The 25217-nt window shown below is 39.8% G+C and overlaps 1 protein-coding gene across 9 annotated transcripts in view; it reads left to right on the top strand.

The window, feature by feature from the left end:
* Positions 1-3408: 3408 nt before the first annotated feature.
* Positions 3409-25217, top strand: part of LOC131433755 (leucine zipper putative tumor suppressor 3-like) — a 75824-nt gene continuing 54015 nt past the window's right edge. Inside the window, exons 1-4 of one of the 9 annotated variants that reach the window (XM_058600389.1) lie at positions 3410-3631; positions 5721-5861; positions 5955-6205; positions 24862-24896. The gene's annotated coding sequence lies outside the window, so the exon portion shown is untranslated. Of the gene's footprint in view, positions 3632-5720; positions 6206-24861; positions 24897-25217 lie in introns of all 9 variants that reach the window. The other 8 variants (XM_058600373.1, XM_058600395.1, XM_058600382.1 and 5 more) reach the window with 8 other exon arrangements.

Here is a 25217-nt window from a genome sequence, read left to right as displayed (position 1 = left end):
TTATCGCAAGGGATAAGTCGAAGATCCGATGAGCGTGATAAGGATAATACCCAAAACCGGTTTACTTTTAAATGGTACTTATCAGGGACTTCAAAACGCAGACCCGAATCTGCTTTCAATGAGCGGTTATAACTGACCGGCTAATAGAGAGATCAATGCAAGTAAGAGAATGAGAAAAGGCGCAGAAAACACGATAATACTCGAGAGAGGCACAGTGATAGAGAACTTATGTTTGAATCAGATTGAGAGAGTGAGTGATCACGTACAATATTTTCAAGCCTACTGGGAGTGGGTGTCTGCTCCTCCACTCATATGCAGCTCGTTGCAGAAAGGTTTGCTTAATTTATCTTGGGCCAACCTGCCGACAAGTAGACTATGCTTTAAGTAGCGATGTCTGATTTTTTTCGCATTTTGGATCACTTTAGGTCTTAGGCTAAGGTCCTGGCTCTGGATTCTACATTTGAATTCTGAATCTCTAGACCTAAATTCAGGAAATCTGAACCTAAATTCAGGATCTGGATTCTGCACATGAATTTTGAATCTGGACTCTGGACCAAAATTCTGGCCCTAGCTTCTAGTCCTAGATTATGGTGCTGAACTATGTATCTGGATTCTGGATTAATGTTTTGCCCAGATTTCAGAATCTCGAATCTGGACCTAAACCTGGAATCTAAAGCTGGACCAAAATTTTGAGCATGGATAATGGACCTGAATTGAATTCGAATGGCATCTAAATTCTAACTTATTGCATAGATCTCAGTAGTTTTTGACGCAATGAAATGGCTTCGGCTCTTTATTTTGTTTCTCGATAGCGCCTGTAATGATCGGATTTGACAAGGTTTGAACACAATTTGTTTCGAAAACTTGTGAGACAAAAACAGTGAGAGTTTCGTCGGGGAACATGCGATTTTACAAAATCTTGACGTGATGAATCCGAAATTCCGAAAAAAAGCTTCAAAAATCAATTCGAATTGATAACAGGACTCGATGGAGTAGAGATTGAGTCAAAAGGGACTTAGAAATTTTGGATCGGAACGCCGTGTAGTGTTATCTCTTATTCAATTACAGAAAGTCCAAAACTGTTCCACTACCGTCAGAAATGCGACTCCACGGACCACTGGCTGAAAATAATTGATGTAGAAAACGTATTTCGAATTTCATTTTACTGGTAACCTGAACGTTCTTATTAGAAAAAATTCTTTGGTATTATCTTTTTCTCTTAACATTCAATCAATAATTGAAGTTTACATTTTCTGTCTCCGGAGGCCTGTATTCGTTGAAAAATTCAAAATAATAAAGATTGTTTATTGTTACTCTCAGTGACATTCGTAAATGAATGTGTTCAATGGCATTATCAGCCGAAACATGTGCCCATTGCATATTTATTATAGGGTAAGGGCTCCCTATTTCATCTCATTTGTAAGGATGTCGCCTTCAAACCTCGATTTAGCCACTAAAATCACTATAACTATTTCATATTACTGCTTCATTCGCCTTGCTCCACATTGAGATTTGATTCACATTCCTTGGAAATTAAAATAATGTTCATAAAACAGCAAAAAACCCTTATGAAATGTTCACTACTCTGCTCCTAATTTCATCTCAATGGATTTTTATCCATCCTATCGTTGATCCTTTATTCATCCAATAAATTAGCAATGGCGACAGCAATCAAAACGAAATATTCCACTATTACACTCTCAGGTTCAAAATGTTAGAATTCTTCTTAAAAACGGCCTAATGCCAACTATGAGACAATATACTATATTTTTAGAACCAGTTTGAAATCATTTCAACGTTTAAAAATTTTTCAGTCGTTTCCGTTACCTGTCGCTTTAAATTTAAAATTTTACTGAAAAGTTAAATTGGTGAACTTTAATTAAAAACAAAACTGTGATTGTTACTATTTATTCATTCGCCCTTCTTAAAACAAAGTGTAGAGCCAGAGATGCCATTTATACAGATTTATATGTATTGTATAGATTTTTGCGTTCGCATACTGGTTTAAATCAAAGTACCGATTTCGTAAAGATTTCCTAAATTTAATACAGATTTGTACAGGTTCATAGAAAGAATGAAGTAAAAAATTAGACTTTTCTCTCTGAGTATCTATTAGTATTTGATTGCAGTGATTCTTTAAAAGCTTATTAACCAACGGACAAATCACATGTTAAAGTGGAAATCTTTTATGTAGATAATTGATTATGAACACTGACAAACAAACAAATTTGGAACCAATTTGAACTATTTGAAGCCAGATATTTTCATAGAATATGAATTACGTTGCATAGAAAGTCTATATCTGGTCTATCTGTTTTCACTAATAAAACGATGTTAACAGATTTTATTAGTGAAAACAGATTTAACATAATTTTATTAGTGAAAACAGATAGACCAGATATAGAGTTTCTATGCAACGTAATACATATTTTCTATGAAAATATCTGGCATCTCTGTGCACAGCCGATGAAACACACACACCTCACAGCGTTATGTTGACGTATAGCGGAATGAAACCAGTGCTACTAGATTTGCCACAATGGTTATTTCATTAGTTATCAACATGATCTTCCTCGTAATATTCGAAGCCAAAACAGTTTTATTGAAATATTAATATCAATAATATAATTAAACTAATGTCACGGATACTAAAAAACATACTTTTTGATGAGATTTTGAAGAAGAAAAACAATTTTTGTTTTGTAACATTATGAGATAACTTGGCAACTTTGCGAAACCAAATAAGATGAAAACAAAGCGCAATCAAGTGAACTAAGTGAAAAACTTTCATCTCATATTTCTAAAGACTTTTATTGTTTGTCGGGTAGTTTTTGAAGTATTAAATCGTCAATTAATCAAGTAGCAAGTGAACATTACTAATTATGAAGTCATCCAGCATTCAATGGTAGTGTAATTGTGCGAAAAAGTGATCATGTTTTGAGACGAATCGATTAGTAGATAATCAGAAACATGACGAACTGTAAATCTTGAGACGAAAATGTGTCCTAAATTGAAAAGTGAGTTTATTTGAAATGAAAAAAAACGATAACCGAAGAACTTAAAACCATTTCTTTCAGTAGGAAAGTGTGACAATAGCTTTTATAATCATTTTAAAACATTTCACAGTTCCGTTAAGATAGGTTTTAAAATATTATTCATGTTCAAAGTCATGAGGTGAAGGGATGAGATGGAAATAGGAGCTCAGATGAAATAAGGAGCCGTTACCCTATTTCGTTGAGTACCTCACTTCAGGTTTTGACTGATTCTCTCTATCTCCCGTGTAACTCGCTCTCTTTGTTATTTTGGTTTTTCTTCTAGAACTCATCTCTCGCGAGCGCAACTCCATTCGAATCCAAGTGACCTGCCGCAATGCGCGAAGAACCTGCTTCTCAGCAGCAATCGATCAGCGCACACCTCGATTTCAAGTTTTGCATGGTTCGCTTGCGATCGCAGCAGTTCAGCCGTTCCCATCAGTCTTGTCACAGCTCTTGCCAGTGCTGGTCACAATTTCCGTCTGTTGTAGTTCAGCAGAGAGCCATTTCGCGAACAATAAACAACAAAGCGTTTAATTGTTCTCGCGCGCGCGAATTAATTCACGATCCGGTCAGTGTGTGTGCGTGTAAAAGGATAGGTTAGTGTTGTGATTTGATGTACTCCAAGTGCAATCGAAAGAGCATAATTATTTGCTCGACTGCAGATTGAAACGGTTGTGCTTTGTTTTTTTTTCGCATATTAAACTACTTTAGAAAAAAAATAACATGGAGGGCCAACGGAGCGGTGAAAAACAAGGAAGTGAGCAAAAATACAGAACTGAATCGAATTAGTCCCAGTGTCGGCAAAAGAGAAGGCGAATCCCGACCAAGCAACGGCCACGCAGTGAGTGGGAAAAAGGAAGCAAGAAAAATTCATTCACTTGCCAACACGGTCGGTTCCTTGCCAAACCGCGATTATAGCGAATGGCGACTGTGTGTGTGCAAGTGTGCACACACCGTGCCTTTATACGGTCCGTTGCACTTTGAAAATGTCCGTTTTTTTCGTAAAGCTTCTTGGGTAACCCCCACTACTTCCTTCGCTTGGCCACTCTATCGAAGAACCGGCCAACTACCAAACCGAGACGGGTGCGAAAGTGGTTCGAACCGAGACTGCTACGATGCGGTCGAAAGGGAACCCCGTGGAACCACGGGCGGACACGGTCAGGAATTTCAAAATCAGTTTTTACCATGCGCTGCCATAATGTCGTTTGGGAAGGAAGGAGGAAGAAGCTGGCGGCAGCAGCGGCTTAACAAAAATCAGCAGGCCAACGACGAAACGGTCAGCATCGCGTGGTGACCGCGGGGGTTGTTTTTCGAAACAAAAAGTTCGTACAAAATTAAGAGACGGAATGAACGAACGAACGGAGAAAATCGCGATTCCTGTTTTGCCGATTATGGACTGGAAATAATTCACTTTCAGTGCCAAAATTGTGTAAAAATTGCATGGGCCCTAACGCGAAGCGATGCATGTGAAAAGCAACGCATCGCTGGTCGTTTTTTTTTTTTTTTTGAATGCACAGCTTGCTTTGATTTGCACGGCTGTGAGCTATCGAGCTAAATGTCAAAATGACCGGTGAAAGCCTACCTGGTTTGATGATGGATTAATTTTTGTTTAGAAACGTAATGTTTCGTACGAATGAATCCACGTTTGGCCAGCCCGACCAGAATCAAGGCTAGGTCTTACCGATCCCAGTGCAAAGGATATCAGCTGTTTGGTTCCGTACCCTAGCATACCGGTTCGGTTTGTACCACATGCCTGACGCTCCCATTACCGAGAAAAACCGCAGCCGTGGTTTCTCAGGCCGCTGCTGTCGTCGTCAACAGCTCCATCGTGCATACATATATCACCTGTTTGAATCTCGTTAGACGGCCGTTTTTTCTTCTTTCTTCCTTTTTTATTCAGCTTCGCTCTTCGCTATTTGCGCTGTTGTTCAAACCCATTTAGCCGTGACTCTTTTGTGAATGGGAATACCGTCTCAGTACTCTCGACCGTCAGCAATGTACGTACCGAAGAACACTTGTGGGGAGTCTGTACGATTTTCCTCACCCGTGGGTTTCGCAGGGGAGCTTTTTTTTGTAGCAGGAGAGTAAAAAAATATGCTGCCAGTGCTGCTAGATTTGAGGAGTGTCATTTTCATTATTTAAAATTGTTGTTGGTTAAAATTGACCATTGGGCATCAGATTGGAGGGTAATAAGCTGAAGCTGGCTGCACGGTCCAAAGTGCCCACCCAGCTGTGCGATTCACCTCCTTCTCCATCTGACTGCTGGTCGCTGGCATCATCGCAGGGCTGAAATTTCTTTACACTTTTCAACATTGTTAGAAAACCCCTTCTTGAACAACATCTCCGTGTCCGGATCTAACTGAAACCCATCGGCCGGAATGAGTAATTATTGAATCGGACCCTCGACTTGAATGTTCTTCGGCTGTTGGCCAGCAGCTAGCAGTCTGTGCAGTTCGGTTATGCTTGGGTAAACACTAGACTACAAGCGACTGACTGTAGAGGGAAAAAAAAATCAATTTATTTGCAGCGAAAGCCCTCCTAGAACGGCAACGCAAGCAAAACGCTAACAACAACAACAACAACCACAATACCCACAACGGTAAAGTACTGGGAAAATAATTGATTAAATTATACTTTGTATTGCTGGCTGATGAATAAATCAATTTGGTTCCCTCCACTCTCCAGCCAGTCGGGCAGCCAGTAAGCCTTGATCCGAACCCGCTCGTTGATGGAAAATTGCGCAAGAAAATAAAAAAAAACCACACACCCGTGAAGTGATCTGCAATCGAACACTGTGCCGAGTCGCTATTCACGCTAGTCCCTCAGGTGATCATTTCTGTAAGATCTTTACTACCGCCAGTGATTCGTTACAAGCAAACAAACAAAACAAACGAAAAAACAAGAATTCTCTGCTAACAGGTTCAGGTTCAAGAAACAAAAAGTATCAAATTGCAAACGACGCTGAGTCACCACCCCGCCTCTGTGATCGTCGTCGTGATCACGTCGTGTGTGGGCCGATATTGACACGTCGGGGTTGTCGCAGAGTGTCCACATTAGGACCAGAGAACAGGAGAAAGTAAAAGAACAGGTGCTAGACGGAATCCACCAGCATCGGGGAACAGTCTCGCCCCGAATCCGATCGCAGTAGACACGCTACGAGACGCACGATGGTAAGTAGGTTTCCATTTTAGAACGAGAATTCAATAATTGTAAATAGCTGCTAACACGTGCCATCCCGAGCGAACCGACACATCGTAGCAAGCTTTGATTCGACCGGTGCGTTAATATAAGAACGCATGTACGCCGTAGGAGAGAGAGAGAAAAGGAATGATAAATCATTCCTGTTTTCCTCGTACCCTTTTCCCAGAGCAGGCGTGGAATTCTCCAAGCCAAACCAAGTTAACTGCTCAAATGCTCCGTTTGATGATCGCGCAGATGATCAAATTGATCCACCGCCACGGGAGACGGAATTAAGATATTTTTATTGTTTCTCTGGCATGAACGAAGCGAGTCTTCAAGCCTAGCTGGCTTGATGAGCACCCCGTTTGAAAGTTTTTTCGGTGTATCTTCGCAAGCGGTTCGAGCATTTTCCAGCCAATGTTTAGCAGTAGTTTCCGCTGAAAAACTTATTAAACTGGATACTTATGAAAATGTAACAGTTATCTGTTGATTTCTGTTAGAACATGTTGTCACGTCAATTCGGTTATGACTCTGTCTTTACCCGTCCTCTTTTTTGCCTTTCTCTATAGAAAAGTACTAGAACTACCGATGAAAAAAGTCCTGTTTGAATGACAGTTTTCTACCCGTACAATTTTATCAGAATTGACCAATGTTCAAATTTAAATGCATTATTTGCAATACATTTGGGTTGAGGGAGCATACATTTGTTATCTACCAGAATCAATCTGAATAATTTATGTCAAAAATGTGCTAAAATTCGGATTTAAAATTATCCTAATAGAAAAATGTTTCAATGAGACTGTGTGAACGACAAAAGAAAAGCTGCACCAGCTACTAGGTGGATTAAGAATGGGGTTTTCATATACACAAACCATAACTGTGTATTTATTATAAATTTATTAGCAGTACGGATTATATATTGAGAGTTTTGTCTTACTTTACTATGCCATTCATAACATTTTCTTTATGTCTCTGATCTTGTTTTATTCAACCTAATAACATAATTTCTGCTCCAGGCGATTTAAGATAAAATTTACAGTACTATTAAATCACCTTAAATAACCCGAGAAACTGACACAGAGCTCTCGTTTAAGATCCAGAGTGCAGCTACAGAAACTCAGGTCCAGATAAGTTTTAGAAATCAAATTTATAATCCTGGTTCAGAGCCAAATTCTTTATTTTCGTGCCTAGAATAAAATTTAAAATCTAGGATCAGAATCCATATTCAGAATTTAGATACATAATCCAGAATCCAGATTTAAAATTCAGGCTCAAAGCCTCAGGTGCAGAATTCACGTTCAAAATTCGTGTCCAGAACCCAGAAATCAGGTTCTGCTAGAATCCAGGCTCAGAAGTGAAATCTGGAATTCAAATCCAGAATACAGGCGCCGAACTCAGGCCCAGAATTCATGCTCTAAATCCACATTAAGAATTCTGATTAAAAATCTAGGTTCAAAATTCAGTTCTAGAACTCAGGTCAAAGTTTCCGTTCCAGGTCCGACATTTTAGGCTCGAAATTCAGGTCATGGTTCAGAACTCAGGTCCAGACACCCGGTCTGAAATTTATGCCTAGAATCCAGGTCTAGAATTTCGGTCAAGATTCCATATTCAGAAATTAGTTCCAGAATCAGGTGTATAATCCAAGTCCATAATTCAGATTCAGACTGCGGATTTAAAATTCAGGCTCATGAATCCAAGTTCAAACACAGAGCCGCGCTTCAGAGTCTATGCTCAAAGTTCTGGTTCAGATCCAGTATTCAATCTAGCACAGAATTTAGGTACAGAATCCAAGCTCAGAATTCAGATTCAGAATCCTGGTTCAAAATTCAGGCCAAAAATCCATGACTTGACCTAAAATTCAAGTTCAGAATCTCGATCCAGAATCCATATTCAGAATTCTAGAAACTAGAAACCTTGTCCAGAATTCAGGTCCAGAATCTAGATTCTGAGTTCAAAACATGAATCCAAGTCCAAAGTTCAGAATTGAGATCAACATTCTAGCTCCAGAGTTTGGGCCCAGATTTAGAATCTTAGCTTAGAATTCAGGTACAGAATCCAACCTAAAATTCAAATTCAGAATCCTGGTTCAGATTGTAGGTTCAAATTTTAGGTTCAGAAACCTTGTCCAGAAGGTTTTGGTTTAGTCTAGAATCCAGGTTTTGAATCCAAGTTCAGAATTTAGGTGCAGAACCCATGTACGGAATCCAAATTCTGGTTTGAGTCCAGAGTCCAAGTTCAGCCAGAATGCAGGTTCATAATTCAAATCAGGAGCTCAGGTCTCAATCACAGGCTCCGAACACAGGTCCAGAATTCAGGTCAATCATCCAGATGCCGATTCCAGATCTAAAATTCAGGCTAAAAACCCTAGTTTAAAATTCAGCTCCAAAGTCCAAGCTCAAATCCAGAATACAGTTTCAAAATTCAGTTCTAGCATTTAGGTCCAGGATTCATGTCCAGGTCCGAATTCAAGACTCATAATTCAGGTCTTGGTTCAAAACTCAGGTTCATAATTCAGATTCAGACTCCAGATCTAAAACTCCGGCTCAAGAATCCAAATCCAAGTCCGATTCTGGCAAAGCTCAGAGTTCAAAGCAACATTCTAGCTCCAGATTTCAGGCCCAGATCCAAAGTTCTGGTTTAGAATTCAGGTACAGAATCCAAGTCCATAATCGAGATGCAAAATCCAATCTAGAACTCAGGTTCAGAATCCTGGTTCAGATTGTAGGTTCAAATTTTAGGTTTGGAAACCATGTCCATAATTCAGGTCCAGAATTCTGGTCCGGAATTCAGGTGCAGAACCCATGTACGGATTCCAAATCCTGGTTTGAGTCCAGAGTCCAAGTTCAGCAAGAATGCAGGTTCAGAATTCAAATTTGGAATTCAGGTCCCGATTACAGGCTCCGAACACAAGCCCAGAATGCAGATATAAAACTAAAGCTAAAAATCTATAGTCCAAGTTCAAATCCAGAATTTAGGTTCAACATTTAGTTCTAGAATTCAGGACAAGGTTTCACTTCCAGGTACGAGTTTTAGACTTATAATTCAGGTCTTTGTTCAAAACTCAGGTGCAGATAACCGGTCTGGAATTTGTGCCTAAAATCCTGGTTCAGTTTCCATGTTTGAAAATCAGATCTAGATCCAGACTTCAGGTATATAATTCAAGTCCATAATTCAGATTCAGGCTCCGGATCTAAAATTCAGGCACATAAATCCACGTGCAGAACCGCGGTTCAGAATCTATGTCCAAGGTTCAGAATTCAGATTAACATTCTAGCTCCAGAGTTCAGGCCTAGATCCAGAATCCTAGCATAGAATTCAGGTGCAGAATCCAAGTCCATAGTCCAGATCCAGAATCCAATCTAGATTTCATGTTCAGAAACCTTGTGCAGAATTCAGGTCTAGAATCCAGGTTCAAGATTCAGATCCAGAACCCATGTTCAGAATCTAGTGCAAAGTTCAAGTTCAGCCAGAATGCAGGTTCAAGATTAAAATCTGGAACTCAGATCCAGATCACAGACCCAGAATTCAGGTCCATCATCCAGATGCAGATTCCAGATCTAAAGTTCAAGCTAAAAATCCTGGTTTAGAATTCAGATCCTAAGTCCAAGCTTAAATCCAGAATTCAGATTCAGAATACAGTTTTAGAAATCAGGTCCAGAATTCAGTTCTAGGTACGAATTCTAGACTCAAAATCCAGTTCTTGGTTCAGAACTTAGGTCCAGATCCATAGATCCAGAATTTAGATCTAGAATTCCAGTCCAGAGTACAAGTTCTAAAACCACTTCTCCAGATCCCAGATCTAAAATCTAGGTCATAAATCTAGGCACAGAACCCAGACTCAGAATACAAGCCCTTATTTGAGTCAATTCAAGTTCAGAATCCTGGTTCAGAATCAATCGCCATTTTGGCTTCGCTTACTTAGCCGCGTCACATCAATTATCTAGGAGACATAAAACAGATAGATAATTTTGATGAGTAACCCGAATTTGCAGTTTTCTTATTTATTACGACAAAACTACTTTCGGCAAAATGACCCGATCCCACCGCGAAGAATGCCTAACGGAACGGTTGTTACCCTTTCTACACAACCATGACGCTCCCTCGCTATTCTGGCTTGATTTTGCATTTTGTCACTACACCAAAAATGTCTTGCAATGGTATAAAGCGAATGTAGTCTGTGTGTTGTACCGAAAAATGACGAATCCACCTAACTACCAAGAAGTTGTGACCTCGTAAAACTCAATATGAACTACAAGCTACAAGTATAGAAACATTTTTTTTAATCATGAACAAATGCAGACAAATCGGTTGTACAAAAATCTAATGGATGGAGTAAACTCAAAGTTCGTAGGTTTTTCATGCAGCCTAATTAGGTATCTGGAATTTGTTTTAAGATTAATTATGCACAATGATATGAATAGAAAAAAGCTTCCTAGATCGAACGATCAACAAATTTATTTTTTTTTTAAATTTATTGGGATGGTTTTAGAGATTATCATTTCACGTTTAACATACTGTGATTGGAAAATAATAAATTATAAAATTGCTCAATAAGCAATAAGTGATGCTGTTCAGTCAAGCAAACAAAAGCTTAGCAAAACCTGCCCAGTCGAGTCATTCAGCTGCTGTCCTTTCTAATCCACAATCAATCTGTCCCGATAGCAGGAAGGTACTTCAAAGACGCTCCACCGAAAGCACTGAAATGCGTCATTCCGGTTTTAAGAACTATTTGCTGGTTGCTGCCCATTACTTTTATAGCACCCCGCACTCAAAAAATGCCATAAATGTTCGGACTTTGTGACCTTTCGGCCTCACCTTACTTTCCTAGATTTTATCGGAACCGCCGAAGTGAGTGTCAGTGTTTAAAAATAAACTATACACCGCGGCGGTATAGTAATAAACCCTGACCTGAAGCGTTGGCCACGGTTACGAATTTCGACGAAACGAAGCAGCAAGAAACAACGGTCATTTTCATTTGTACATCCCGTCCCGTACCTCCGCAAACCCAATAATAAAAGATAGGCAATATTGCACACCGAGCAAAGCAAGCCACGCACGGCTAAGGTAGAATCACAAACGAATTTCCAGACATGACAGTCACAATCTTTTTTTGGCGCACATCTACGGTCCTCCGTGAAACTGGCACCAATGGTGATAAATTGGTTGCACTGCTGTGTTCCCATCACACATTCCTAATGCAAATGTCAAACCGTGAGAACCATTTCGATTCGGTAGCTCATTTGTATATATTGAGATTTTATGGCACACTTTGGTTGAAATGATAACAATGCAATTAATCTCGCGCTCCACCAAGCGGTGAGTGCGGTCATTTCAGAAGGTACCGGAAACGAACCACATTTTTCAAAAACATTTATATGCACGTACATGTCTTTATTATTTATCTTTGGTAGAATCCCAACCGTAAACGGAACTAAACGCTTGAGCTTTACCACTTTCTCACCACTGTCGGCGGCGCCTGCTTTGCTTCTCCCCATTCTGCGCGCTCAAACTCTAGCGGGAAATGCAATTTACCGGGCCCGGAGCTACTACGATAGCAGCCAGTGACGACGCCTTCTTCTAATGGCCAGTTAAACCATCATCTTTTCGGAACGCCTCGGGTGGCTCACGGACGACGAGTCGCAATGGCAGCACCTGATTCTCCCCCCAATCACCGTGCAGAGGCCTGGTAACAGTACAACATAATGAGACTGTTGCCTTCTCGTCCGCCCTCGGAGGAACCCGCTCGTTTCTTCTTCAGAACCCGCGCAGTCTCATCATCATCATTTTCTCGTGACTTGTTCGCCAATGTTTCCCGTTTTTGGCTGAGCGAAAAAAAACTAACATCTAACAAACAAACAAACAAAGTATTATCGGTTCGTTGAACTTTTCTATTTTGGCCGATTGTGGTATCTAGTTTTATTGGAGCTCATTTTAATGGGCCCATTTCGTCAGCCCCGTGATAGTATCGTGAGTGTGAGTAGTTTAAACCAGCAACCGACGATTATCGTGATTGAGATGCGTGTGCGGCTCGCAGTTTGAAAGGAATCAAATTCTTGATTAAATTTAAAAAAGCCACCACCAGATGAATCCCGCCGCTTTCCTAACGATAATTGTAGTTAAACCGAAAGTTTATGGTCGGTTTTGGCCACTCGACAGTTGAATTGTTGCTCTTGAAAAAAAAAAGAAAATCCTGCAAAGGCACAGGCAACAACAGATGGCGTACAACAAAGCAGGCGAGCAGCAATGATGATCTCTTCATAAAATTTTCACACGTTCCCGTCATCCAATCCCAATCAAACGCAGCTGGCGACGAGAGGGCAAAACCGGACCTCCGCTTTAACCTCTCCCCTTAGCGAACGGGCACACGCTCGACCGGGGTGGGATCAAGACGCAAATTTGTGATTTACTTTCTGTAGGACTTCAACGGACAAAACCGACCACAAAGACGATGTTCAACAACAGGCTGTTTACTTTACAGCGTTTATTTTTGCGTCCGGAGCAAACGAACCATGTTCGACGGTGTGTTTACAATTTTGACAAGCCAATGTCGTCATGTCGTCGGACAGTTTGTTTGCTGGGAAATGGTCTCCGGAGAAAAGATAAGGCCGCAACTTTACGCACCGACCCGTACGAAACCAAAGGAAGTTGGTTTCATTTTTTTGACATCCGGTCCTAAATCAGAAATCACCTTCGATAAGACCGGTCGGTCGGTCGGTCGTTGGTTTGTTATTGTCACAGTCACAGTCACAGTGAGTGCGGGCGGTTGTGGAATGCCCCATCATCTCCCATCTCGAGAGGTACAACTATCCACTCTCTCAACCGGTCTCGATTTTGATTTCGCTTTTCAAGCGCTGTCCACCCCGAAATCACGCCGGGTATGACCTAGTCCGGTATACAACCTATGCGAAACAGCATTAAAATTAATATGCGCCATCGAACGTCAGCCTTCTTTCATTCCGCTTCGCTCTTCAGGAGTTGGATTGACGCTTTCGGTTTTGCGGAGTGGTTGGTAACCGACCGACCGACGAATGAGATGTCCCGTGTGCTGCCTAGCGTTCCGAGTGAACGCTGTGATTCGGACCACCCGTCAAACGAAAACGAAAATCATCATTAAGAAGACAAGGGGAAAAAAAGCAGATAATGATCTACTCGACTAGGTCTCACCGCCGCTTCCACCGCCGCCGCCGCCGCCCTCCACTAAGCAGGACTACCCGATCCGGATTGGGCCTAGCGTTTTGTTTACGGTGTATAAATGTGTCCGAAGTTTTTCGGAACGCCTCAATTTATTGATTAGATTTATTGATCTCGTCGAATGATCACGACTTGTTCCCTTTCTAAGCGAGCGATTGTGCGAGCTCCAACAATGGGGAATCGAGTGATGGCGAAGCCAAAGTTCAAACCATTGTTGGTGGATTTGTTTGTGGAGTCTCTGTCGAAAGCTGCTTGCACTCTCGAGGTTGGAGATACTCTGTACTCAAGCGCCCCTCGGTGGAAAGTTCGTCTAACGGTAAAATATGACGCGATCGGGGACGCGATTGGCTGTTTCGGTTGTCCTCTTGGTGGTGCAGCAGAGGATTTCGATTCGATGCGGTGACTCGAAATCAGCATTTAATCACCTTAAATTAAAATGCGATGTTTTTTTTCGGAGGAAATTAGGAATAAGTTATCGATTTTACACGTTTTAACAGTTTTTTTTTAACATTAACACGTAGCCAGCTGATTGTCGTAGGTGACCAGCCGAATGTCACATAAGAAGGTATAGCTTTCTTCAAAACACACGAACGTACGGCATTCCGGATGTCGGGAAAAATTCTTCTAAATTCCTTCTCGGATTGATGTAATCCGGGCATACTGCCCAGATGAGACTGAAGGAAGATCATGCACACGCACTTTTATAGAATTCTTTTCCATCCATTGTCTTTAGCGAATGAATTTGCTCCTTAAGGGCTGAGGCCAGTGTGTTTTAGGGCGTTTTAGAAGGCTACCTCTTTGAAAATTAGCTTGGATTATTCTGTGAAAATTTCAGAATGATTCATTGACTTTAGCGGTCGGGAAAGTCTTTTTTCTGAAGGAAGAATTACATAGCTGAAAACACCGCCTTTCAACTTGTTCATTGAATATCTCACCTTCAAAAGCATGGATCAAAAATCTATCCTGATTATGTCTAGATACATTAATTTAGATGCGATTAGTGTTGTCGCGATAAAAATGAAGTGAATGTTATTTTTTTGAAGGTAAGTCGATTTCTGTAGACGCTCAATTTTTTCTGCTCTTGTATCCTGGTAACGTAACGAAACATGAGAGAGAAATAAAATCGGCACAAAAAGGCTGCCAAACAAGTGGTAGCTTTATTGGATGCAGACACATGTTATGCAAACTTGTAACCGAAAATATCAAAACTTTCTTGGCCACCCGGCCACATCGACCTACTGGCCTCAGCCCTTAATAAATGACGCCAACTCGATCAAATGTTGGAAGCCGCACTCGTTACATGCGTTACTTTTTTGTGAATCATAGAAGTTACAAATCGTTACATGCGTTACTTTTTATGTAAGTTACACGCGTTACGAAGCGTTACATGCATTGCTTTTTTTTGTAATTTATAGACGTTACGAAGCGTTACATGCGTAACTTTTTTGTAAATTTTAGATGTTACAAAACGTTACTTGTATTACGTTACTCGTTTGTAAGTTACAAACGTTACGAAGCATTACTTTTTAATAAGTTTTAAACGTTACGAAGCGTTACCTTGTGTAAGTTACAGGAATTACGAAGCGTTACATTCGTTACTTTAAATATGCTTTAGGCATTACAAAGCATTACATGCGTTACTTTTTTGTAAGTTATAGATGTTACAAAACGTTACATTACAGTTTTAAAACGTTCAAGCATTACGAGGCGTTACATTCGTTTTGCCTTTTTCATATAGAAAGGCTATGCAATCACTGTGAAAACCGACTTTTTAACCGAGGACCGGAGGGCCGAATGTCATATACCATTCGGCTCAGCTCAACGAACTGAGCAAATGCCTGTGTGTGTATGTGCGTATGTATGTAACAAAAATATGCACTCACTTTTCTCAGAGATGGCTGAGCTGATTTTTACAAACAAAGATTCAAATGAACGGTCTTATGATCCCATAGCCTGCTATTGAATTTCATCTCGATCCGACATCCGGTTCCGGAGATATAGGATTATATGTACTAGAAAAATGGAAAAAATATGCACTCACTTTTTTCAGAGATGGCTTAACCGATTTTCACAAACTTAGATTCAAATAAAAGAAATAACAGTCCCATAGACTGCTATTGCATTTTATTTGGAACCGGCTTCCGGTTCTGGAGTTACATGGTAATATGTGAAAATTGGATAAGAAGTTTGCACTCACTTATCTCTACAACAGCTCAACCGATTTCCGCAAACTAAGATTCAAATGAAAGGTCTTATAGTTTCCTGAAAATTTTGAAAACATTTTATTTGGATCCGACTTCCGGTTCCGGAACTAAAGCGTGATAAATGGAAAATTAGCCATTTCATTAGTATTTTTTCACGAACGATGGTCAAAAGCAGGTGAAACTGTCTGATAAATTTTCCTAGTTTGCAGAGCTTGTTAGTTGGTGGGCATAAAAACCTAAATCGGCACTACTGGTTTCCCCTATTCCAGTTCCGGAAGCACCGAAAATGGTGAAGAAAAACTCCAAAACTAGAATTCACTTCGATTTCTCTGCGATGCTTGAACCTCCGGTTCCGCAGTTACAGGGCGATGAGTGTCAAAGTTGTATTTCGTACACGCTATAAAGAAAACGAAACGGTTACGGATGTCTGCTACTAGTGTGTGATAGTGGTAAAAGACGATAAAAATTTTAGCTATTTTATGATAAGTGCGACCGAAACCATAAAAGTAAAAGTAAAGCCGGACTAAAATAACGTAAAAAAAATAAAAGAATGTCACTGTCGTTTCATATTGGTTGCTAGACTAAGTCAGAACCGTTGTTTTTGCGAATTCCACACTAATATTTATGATGTTATGAGTAATATAAGAAAAGCATCATTACACCACTAGGTGAATAAAAACAGGTTTTCTTTGTTAGTTTTGTGTGTTACGAAGCGTTATATGTTTTGATTTTTTTTTTTGTTATTGATGTTAAAAAGCATTACAAGAGTTTTAGAGTTCCCAATTTAAACATATTGAAGAGTCACTTATTTGCAAAATTTACTGGAAATGTCAAAATTGTGAAATTATTAGAAATGATCCTACAACGACATGGATTACACTGATCAAAATTAGCACGATGACATATCTTGTCGAAACGAAAACTTGTACCTAATTTTAAATGAAAATGCGCATTAATAAGGATTGTATCGAAAATAAGCTATCCACATACATTTGTGTTGTACGCATGTATTTGGATGGTTTTACCTTTTTATATATATATATATAAAATAGATATAGAATTCGCTCAAACTTTCGAAAAATTTTCCGCGGCCCGGAGGGCCGAATGTCATATACCAATCGATTCAGCTCGACGAACTGAGCAAATGTCTGTCTGTGTGTGTGTGTGTGTGTGTGTGTGTGTGTGTGTGTGTGTGTGTGTGTGTATGTGTGTGTGTCTGTATGTGTGTTGTCAACTAAGAGGTCGAGATCTCAGAGATGGCTGGACCGATTTTGATCAAACTAGTCGCAAATGAAAGGTCTCCCCGTCACCCAGAACGCTATTGAATGGTTTTGAGATCGGATGTTTACTTTTTGAGTTATACGAAGTTTTATGTCAAAATTTTCAGTTTTTTGACAGTATCTGTCACAATTGACCTTGAAAACAGAATATGTTTTCAGACTTAGATTCCGCACGATAATAGCTATCCAACAAGCCATAGATTGTTAAAATCCGTCCATTTTTAACGGAGATATCGAATTTTTTGTGTAAGCGACTTTTCCCCCATATTCCAGAAGTAGAAGTTCTGAGCGCTGTATGGCAAAGAAAGGCTTGGGAGCAACGTAAAACACGATTTTTTATACTGTTACATACAATAGTTTCTAAGTACCAAAAAGACTGTGAACAGCATTATTTTTCATGACATTTTGCCTCGGACCAATTTTAGCACGGTTCGTTTTTGGCAACATAATCGTTCGAATATGACATATTGGAAAGATGGCAGTACTTCCGAATTCTGAACAATTTCATAATTATATTGATTGAAACTGCTTACAGCAATAAATGCTGGAAGAACAAAACACCCATATACCATTTGAATCAGTTCGTCGAGATCAGCAAATGCGCATGTGACAAATAATTTCACTCAATTTTTTACCTTATTTTCGAAGATGGCTCAACCGTTTTCTACAAACTCAGATTCATATGAAAATTCGTATGCTCCTAAACAAGGTTCCTGAATTATGTTTGGATCCGACTTCTGGTTCCGGAACTACAGGATGATATGTGAAACGAAATTAAAATTGTGTAACTTATTTTCCTCGTAGATGGCTGAGCCGATCTAAGATTCAAATGATATCTAAGAATCATCTAAGATTTGCTGATTTGAATAGTCGACAACCAAATTATTTCAGTTTTAGTGGTATTCAGTTTTCGATTCGGAAGGCACCCAACAATTTAACTCGTACTACGATTTCTCAAAGATGTCTATACTGATTTTTAAACATATTGAAACAAATGTAAACTAATCAGGTGAATTTGTTTGACTTCGGCTACACCGATTTTCGAATTCCGGCTCCAGTATCGAATCGTTTCTCAAAGCTCAATCGTTTTCTCAAATAAAGCCAAATCGAATTTCAGAAAAAAATTCAAATAAAATAAACTTATAGTCCCACACAAAATTAATTAATTTTATTCAATGCTGACTTCCGATTCTGGAATTACAGGAGGATGAATTTTTAAAATTCAAACCGATATAGAAGATGATAATCCCGAAAAGCTTGAAAGTTGGACTCAAAACTATTGCAATTTATTCGTCATATGGCCATACGAATCGGTTTGGTTTATGCTGGTTCCTGAATACCGGCTCTGGAAGTACCTTAAATTACCGTAAATTCTAAAGTGGAACTCACTTCGACATATCATGAAAAGTTTAATCGATTGTAACCTTTTTAGATAGAGTAATGAGTGATTAAAATGTCAAATTGCAGCTTAAAACGACGGTCATTAAAATAATGTCATGAAAACCGAAGAATATTCATGAAAAAAACACATGCGGATTGATAAAAAAAGGTATCATCTCACTGATAGGTGGATTAAGCACGTTTTTTATGTTCAGATCACAGCATGCTGTGCGTTTGGCTGTCGACTTTCGTTTGTTTACTTGTTTGTGCGGTTGAAATTCTGCGTTTTCAAAATGTTGCGTATTGAAAAGGAAGTGAAAATCAAGGTTCTGGACACATGGCTGAGTGAGAAGGGTATTACTATGCGAAAATTGGCGAAGCGGTTTGGAATTCATCATGCCAGAGTTAAAACCATCATTAATAAGTTTGGGGAACACTATTCTGTGGATGAGCTACCAGGAAGAGATAGAAAACCCGGTTCTTCCAACCCAAAACTGGACCAGAAAGTGGTTTTTATCGTTTTCTATCATAATTTGAAAGAAAATTTGTGGATAGCTTATTTTCGATACTCTTCGTGGAATTTACCGGTTAAGAAGCCATACAACACTGGCGGTGAGGTGTCTGGAAACGGTCGCCATATGTTTGAACGTATTCAAACAATTGAACCAAACGGGATGTGACTAAATACAACTCAGAAAGCAACTCGAGTGAACAGAACTCCGGACATGTTCATACTGAACACGGTCGGTGTGTGGACAGAAAGTTTCGCCTCTGTGCTTCCACCTGCAAGAATCAATCACGAAAGATTTATTATGAGAAATCCTTAGCAATTGTGATTTCCGGAAAAGAGATGTGTATTTGTTCTCTTATTTTTTTTTCAAACAAACTGAAACAAGATACAATTCCAGTGCAGATGAAAGTACCAGATACGAACTCGATGGACTTCTCAATTTATCAAACAAGTGCTCACTGAGTTCCCCCCCTTAATGTCTGGTATCAATCATGTCTGGAAATCACTGACCATGATCCTAATCAAATCGAAAATCTTCCCGCTTTGGAAACCACTCACGAAACGTGTCATTCGGCAGATGCCGTTAGATCACTTTCTTATAATTTATTGCCCGGCTTAACATTCCCACCCTGCAACCCGATGACATCATTTGTTTTTGTTGACGTTTCGGACAATATCAATAACTAGTTGCAAACCCGGTGCCAAAACGCTCATCTTGCGGCCGCCACATCTGACAGCCGTTTGATCATCGATTTCGAAAGGAGAAAGCTGCAAATCCCGACATCATTCGCATATCTGCGAGCGGTCATTCGCTTTGAAGAATGTGCAAATTAGTATAGATTAGTTTAACACCATGGCTTCACACTAGAAACCGTCACACCAAACCACACTACAGCGCACCGGACCGACCAAGTAGGCGATCAAAAAGCGTTAACTAGACAGCCGCAAGATGCCTCCACTGTTGACTGTTTTTTTTTCTTATGATACATTCTTCACGAATGCACTGCTATATGTATTCGTGTCGGACGCGAAGATTACTTACTTTAAACAGTTCTTTTCGCCCCCGGCTGGACGCAAAAGTCATCCGGGCGAAGATGGTACGGAATCGTAAACATTCACCAATTAAAGAAAATCCTTCCACTTGCACCGTCTCTTTCACTCCTTCCCGTCTTTGCAGACCAGTCTGCCAAGCAAAAAAGTACCAGCTCAGGTTTTGTTTTCGCGAAAATACGACACAACTCGGAGTCTGATCGACTTAAGTTAGGATAAGGTATTTACCAGTTCTCGCGAGCAGACGCGGATACTTTTACCACTCAGCAGATTACAATAATTTATTTGTTAAACGCTTAAACTGACATTTATACTTTCATCGTTCCTCACACTGAGGGCTGAGCGAACGATGTCTGGAGGCTGCCGCTGCCACGACCGACGTCCCGTGGGATTATGTTCGCTTTGACTTTTGCCAACGGTCGACCGTATCTCTCCAGACGGTGAATCCTGATGAAGTGACCGACCGGTTGCAGGGGGCTTTGCAGTAAAGAAGAAAAAAAATCCCCGATGCTGACGACTGGTTGATAATGGCTGTAACCCATAAAAGAAAGTGTTAAATTAAAGCTGCCCGGGGCATACGGACAGGAACCCTGAGTAACGCACCTAGAAGGTACGCTTTCACCCCGAAGGGTTCAGCAGACTAAAGCCCAAAATTTGGGTTAAAAGTCGAGATTTTAACACCTTCGGCCACTTTTCACTTATGCGTGAACATCCACCACCCGAACTCACGCTGGAAGAACTCATCCGACGCGGTCGTTTCAATAAAATTTTATTGTTTTGATGAATATTGAGCGTACATAAACAACTTTCGTTCATACTCATACCAGACAGAGAAGAAAAAACTTTCCCATCCCGATCCGATGCACACACATCGATTGAGGTTATGTTTTTCAAGTGTCACTTTAGTTCACATTAGCGCTTCTGACGGTTGCTCCGATGTTACTCCGTTTGTTTACATTGACAGCTGTCGGCGGTTGAGGAAATAGTCGTCAGTTTAGCAGTAGGCTGTGACGGAAAACATTTGTTTAATAGGGTTGATATTCTTTCTCAAGCAGCCGGGCTGCTAATTGGTTTGTCGAACCACGAACCCACTTCAGCCTTGAGGTCACATTTCCGGGTGCGGATCAACGAACTGTGTGAAGTGACCACTGGGATTAAATTAACCTCCATGAGGTTTGTTGGGATTAGAAAATTTCAGGGCTGCACAACAAATCGGTCAAAGTGTTCACATATGACTGAAATCGTTTGACAATCCAAGTTGTCATCTCAATTGTTCTCATTAGTAAAAAGATCAATAACTTTCTCAATTTAAAATTCAATCAATAATTTAAATTCACTTCAATTATTGATTGAATAGAACAGGTAATTCACTCGAATAATATTTTTTTAACCCGGCGAACGACCAAAATTTGGTTAAAGCCGGGTATAAATAAACGATAAAAAAAATATATTTATGTACATTTTCCTTCAAAATAAGATCCAAGTTTTCGTTTCGACAAGATATGTCATCGTGCTAATTTTGATCAGTGTATTCCATATCGTTGTAGGATCATTTCTAATAATTTCATAATTTTGACATTTCCAGTAAATTTGGCAAATAAGTCACACTTCAATATGATAAAATTGGGATACCAAAACTCTTGTAATGCTTTTTAACATCAATAACTAAAAAAAATTAAAACATATAACGCTTCGAAACACACAAAACTTGCAAAAGAAAAACGGATGTAACGCCTCGTAACGCTTGAACCTTTTAAAAATGTATATTTATTCTCCGGATATGGTGACCGGTTCGCCAATATTTCCAGATACCTCACCGCCAGTGTTATATTGACATCGTTGCTGCCTATCGACACTTGGGATGGGAGGCTCAAGGCTTATTCGTTAGAGTGTTTCCTTTCATAGCTATGCTAACCAAACATAGTTTTCTAGGCATTATTTTCTTCCATTAAACTGCTAGTATCAGTATTTGTTTGATGTTAGGCAACTAGATATTTGTTTCATACTCACTAGTCCCGCCTAATTGACTGTGAACTTGTAATGTCACAAGTATTTAAAGAATACCTTTTTCATTTATTAGTTCTGTGCTCTGTGGGCATTTTTGTTCCCTTACATTTTTCTGATACTGATGATCTGTTGGAAGATTTTGTTTTGCTTTTTTGTGCCGTTCGTACCAAAAAAGATGACAGTTATTTTCAATACAGCATAAATGAAAATAACAGATCGGCTGAAAAGTTCGTATCGTTTCTATGAGAGGGCGCCACTAGAATTAAATCCATACCATTTTCAGTTAGTACCAACGTTCAAAAGATACGTGTATAAATTTGACAGCTGTCTGATTATTAGTTTGTGAGATATTGCATTTTGAGTGAAGCTACTTTTGTTATTGTGAAAAAAATGTAAAAAAAGAAATTTCGTGTGTTGATGAAAGACTATTTTTTGATGAAAAAAAGTGCCGCCGATACCAAAAAATGGCTTGATTCGTGTTATCCAGACTCTGCACTGGGCGAAGCAACAATTCGTAAGTGGTTTGCAAAATTTCATACTGGTCATATGAGCACCGAAGATTATGAACGCAGTGAACGTCCAAAAGAGGCTGTTACCGATGAAAACGTAAAAAAAATCCACAAAATGATTTTCAATGACCGTAAAGTGAAGTTGATCGAGATAGCTGACACCCTAAAGATATCAAAGGAACGTGTTGGACATATTATTTACGAATTATTGGATATGAGAAAGCTTTGTGCAAAATGGGTGCCGCGTGAGCTCACAATCGATCAAAAACAACAACGAATTGATGATTCTGAGCAGTGTTTGGAGCTGTTATATCGAAATAAAACCGATTTTTTTCGTCGATATATAACAATGGACGAAACATGGCTCCATAACTTCACTCCGAAGTCCAATCGACAGTCAGCTGAGTGGACTGCACGCGATGAACCGAACCCAAAGCGTGGAAAGACTTAACAATCGGCCGGTAAGGTTATGGCGTCTGTATTTTGGGATTCGCATGGTATAATTTTCATCGACTACCTTGAAAAGGGAAAAACCATCAACAGTGACTATTATATAGCGTTATTAGAGCGTTTGAAGGACGAAATTTAAAAAAAACGGCCTCATTTGAAGAAGAAAAAAGTTTTGTTTCATCAAGACAATGCACCGTGTCACAAGTCGATGAAAACCATGCTAAAATTGAACGTATTGGGCTTCGAATTGCTCTCTCATCCACCGTATTCTCCAGATTTGGCCCCCAGTGACTTTTTCCTGTTCTCAGATCTCAAGAGAATGCTCGCTGGTAAAAAAATTAGAAGCAATGAAGAGGTAATCGCTGAAACTGAGGCTTATTTTGAGGCAAAGGACAAATCGTACTACAAAAATGGTATCGAAAAGTTGGAAGATCGCTATAATTACTGTATCGCCTCTGATGGCAATTATGTTGAATAATAAAAACGAATTTTGGCAAAAAAATGTGTGTTTCTATTAAACGATACGAACTTTTTAGCCGAACTGTTAAGCCGCATGACTTTGAAAATTCGCATTGAAAACACCGAAGTGGAATTTTCCTGTGAGTGGTTTTAACTCTGTTCTGCTTCGTAGGGCCTGCCGCAGCATGCTTAATCGGCAGTGGAGTGTTGAGGGGTCAGTTTCCCCCTCTGGGTACGTGACCGGATCCAGTAATTGTTAAATGTACTCATATACTTTACAAATTGTGCCTAAATACAATCGGAAAAAGAGAATATTCAATATCAAACTATATTATTGCTTACAACATTTATGTCATTTTCAATCAATCATGAACTGGTCCGAAACTGGCTCGGAAAGTGGTTTACCAGTTGTCAGGTCCTGTCCTAGGTTTTTACGATAATCTGATACTGATCGGATTTCAAATGCGCCTACACCCACTCGAACTTGACAGTCTCGAGTTTTGCACGGAAAATTCAAATGACTGAAACGCATGGCCAACTTAACTCATTTGTTCATTGTTCTGTTAGAGGAACGTTACACGTTTATTGAAAATTCGTTAACTTTCTTTTGTTTTGAAAAAAAGAAATGTCACATTGATGGTCAGACCAGAAAGGTAGACACCCTAACCGAATGGCTGAGAACAGACACGATTGCAATGAATAGGCTTCTGTCAAGGGACGTGTCCTGGTGGGGAAAAAAAGTGGTCAACCTTCGAGGATTTTCTCAGTGATCAAATTAATAAACAGACTTCCTTAAAAACCGGAACAAGTAAACGTTCAAGAAGGCGAATATTAATTAACTGTCGAATTTGTGTCCTGTCGTCGCGTACGGATAAACATCGTAGGAGTGGCAGGGGGGGGGGGAGGAATGAATGCTGCTTCATCTTAATTTGTCATGCAGTCACCGCGGATGGGCCGCGCTCGCTTTAGCACACTTTTCCTGTGTGGCCGCCAAGAGCGTGGCCCGAACCAAACTCTGACTGATGATGACGATTTATTTATATTATTATTTTGTACAGAAATGTCAAGTCTCCCCAACGCACAACTTCGGACGACGACGACGGCAGTCTCGGTAATTTGGTCATGCCATAATTTGCCACTGCCTTCAACTCGACCAGCTGCATTCGTCCTTCGCAGTAGGCCATATTAGTGCAATGTTACCTCGGATGGGAGGTGGGTTTTATTGTGATTCTGTTGTTGTTGTTGTTATTGTTATTGTTGTTGACCACAGCAGCCAGACACGAAAAGTGTGAAATTTTGCATACACGCTGCTTTCGCATGGCCGGCCGCATTGAGATCACGGTAATCGGTTTGTGTTCGTACTTGAGAAAGGTACCGAATTGCGGAGGGGGGGAGGAGTGCAGCAATTAACTGATTTGATTGATGCAAATGTCGCGGTTTCTGGTATCTGCTGGCTTTTGGAAGGGGTGCCTTGAGGTTTAATAAGGGTATGCAACCTTGATTGTGTACAGTGTGAGCTGTCTGTGTCACAACTTAACTGACACGTTTTGTAGTAATTTTGACATTTTGATGTTTTAATAATCGTATTTCTGTTTCCTTTTTCAGAGTTTGATGGCTAAATGACTGAGAGATAATTCGAGGTAAGTTCAACAATTCCGTAACTCTTGTAAAATGAATCGTTTCGAATGAAATCTTCTATAGCGTTTTATTCAAAGAAAAGATAAACGCGAACGTTATGTTCTTTTGTGATATTCAACCGCAGAATGCGCTTTTTAAATAAAATAAGTGGATCATAAAAAAGTAGTGATCGGATGGCACTACGTCTGGACTATTAATCAGGAAAGACAATATTTCCCATCCACCTCTCCAAGTTGCACTCCGACAGAAGCCGAAACATAGGACGGGTATTGTCGTGATGAAAAATTACGGACTCAGATTCTGACCGTTTTTTTCTTCAATCG

Source organism: Malaya genurostris, chromosome 1, assembly GCF_030247185.1.
Source record: "Malaya genurostris strain Urasoe2022 chromosome 1, Malgen_1.1, whole genome shotgun sequence".
NCBI classification, from domain to species: Eukaryota; Metazoa; Arthropoda; class Insecta; order Diptera; family Culicidae; genus Malaya; species Malaya genurostris.
The sequence above is the reverse complement of the archived record's forward strand: the minus strand, read 5'-3'. Positions and strand labels throughout refer to the sequence as shown.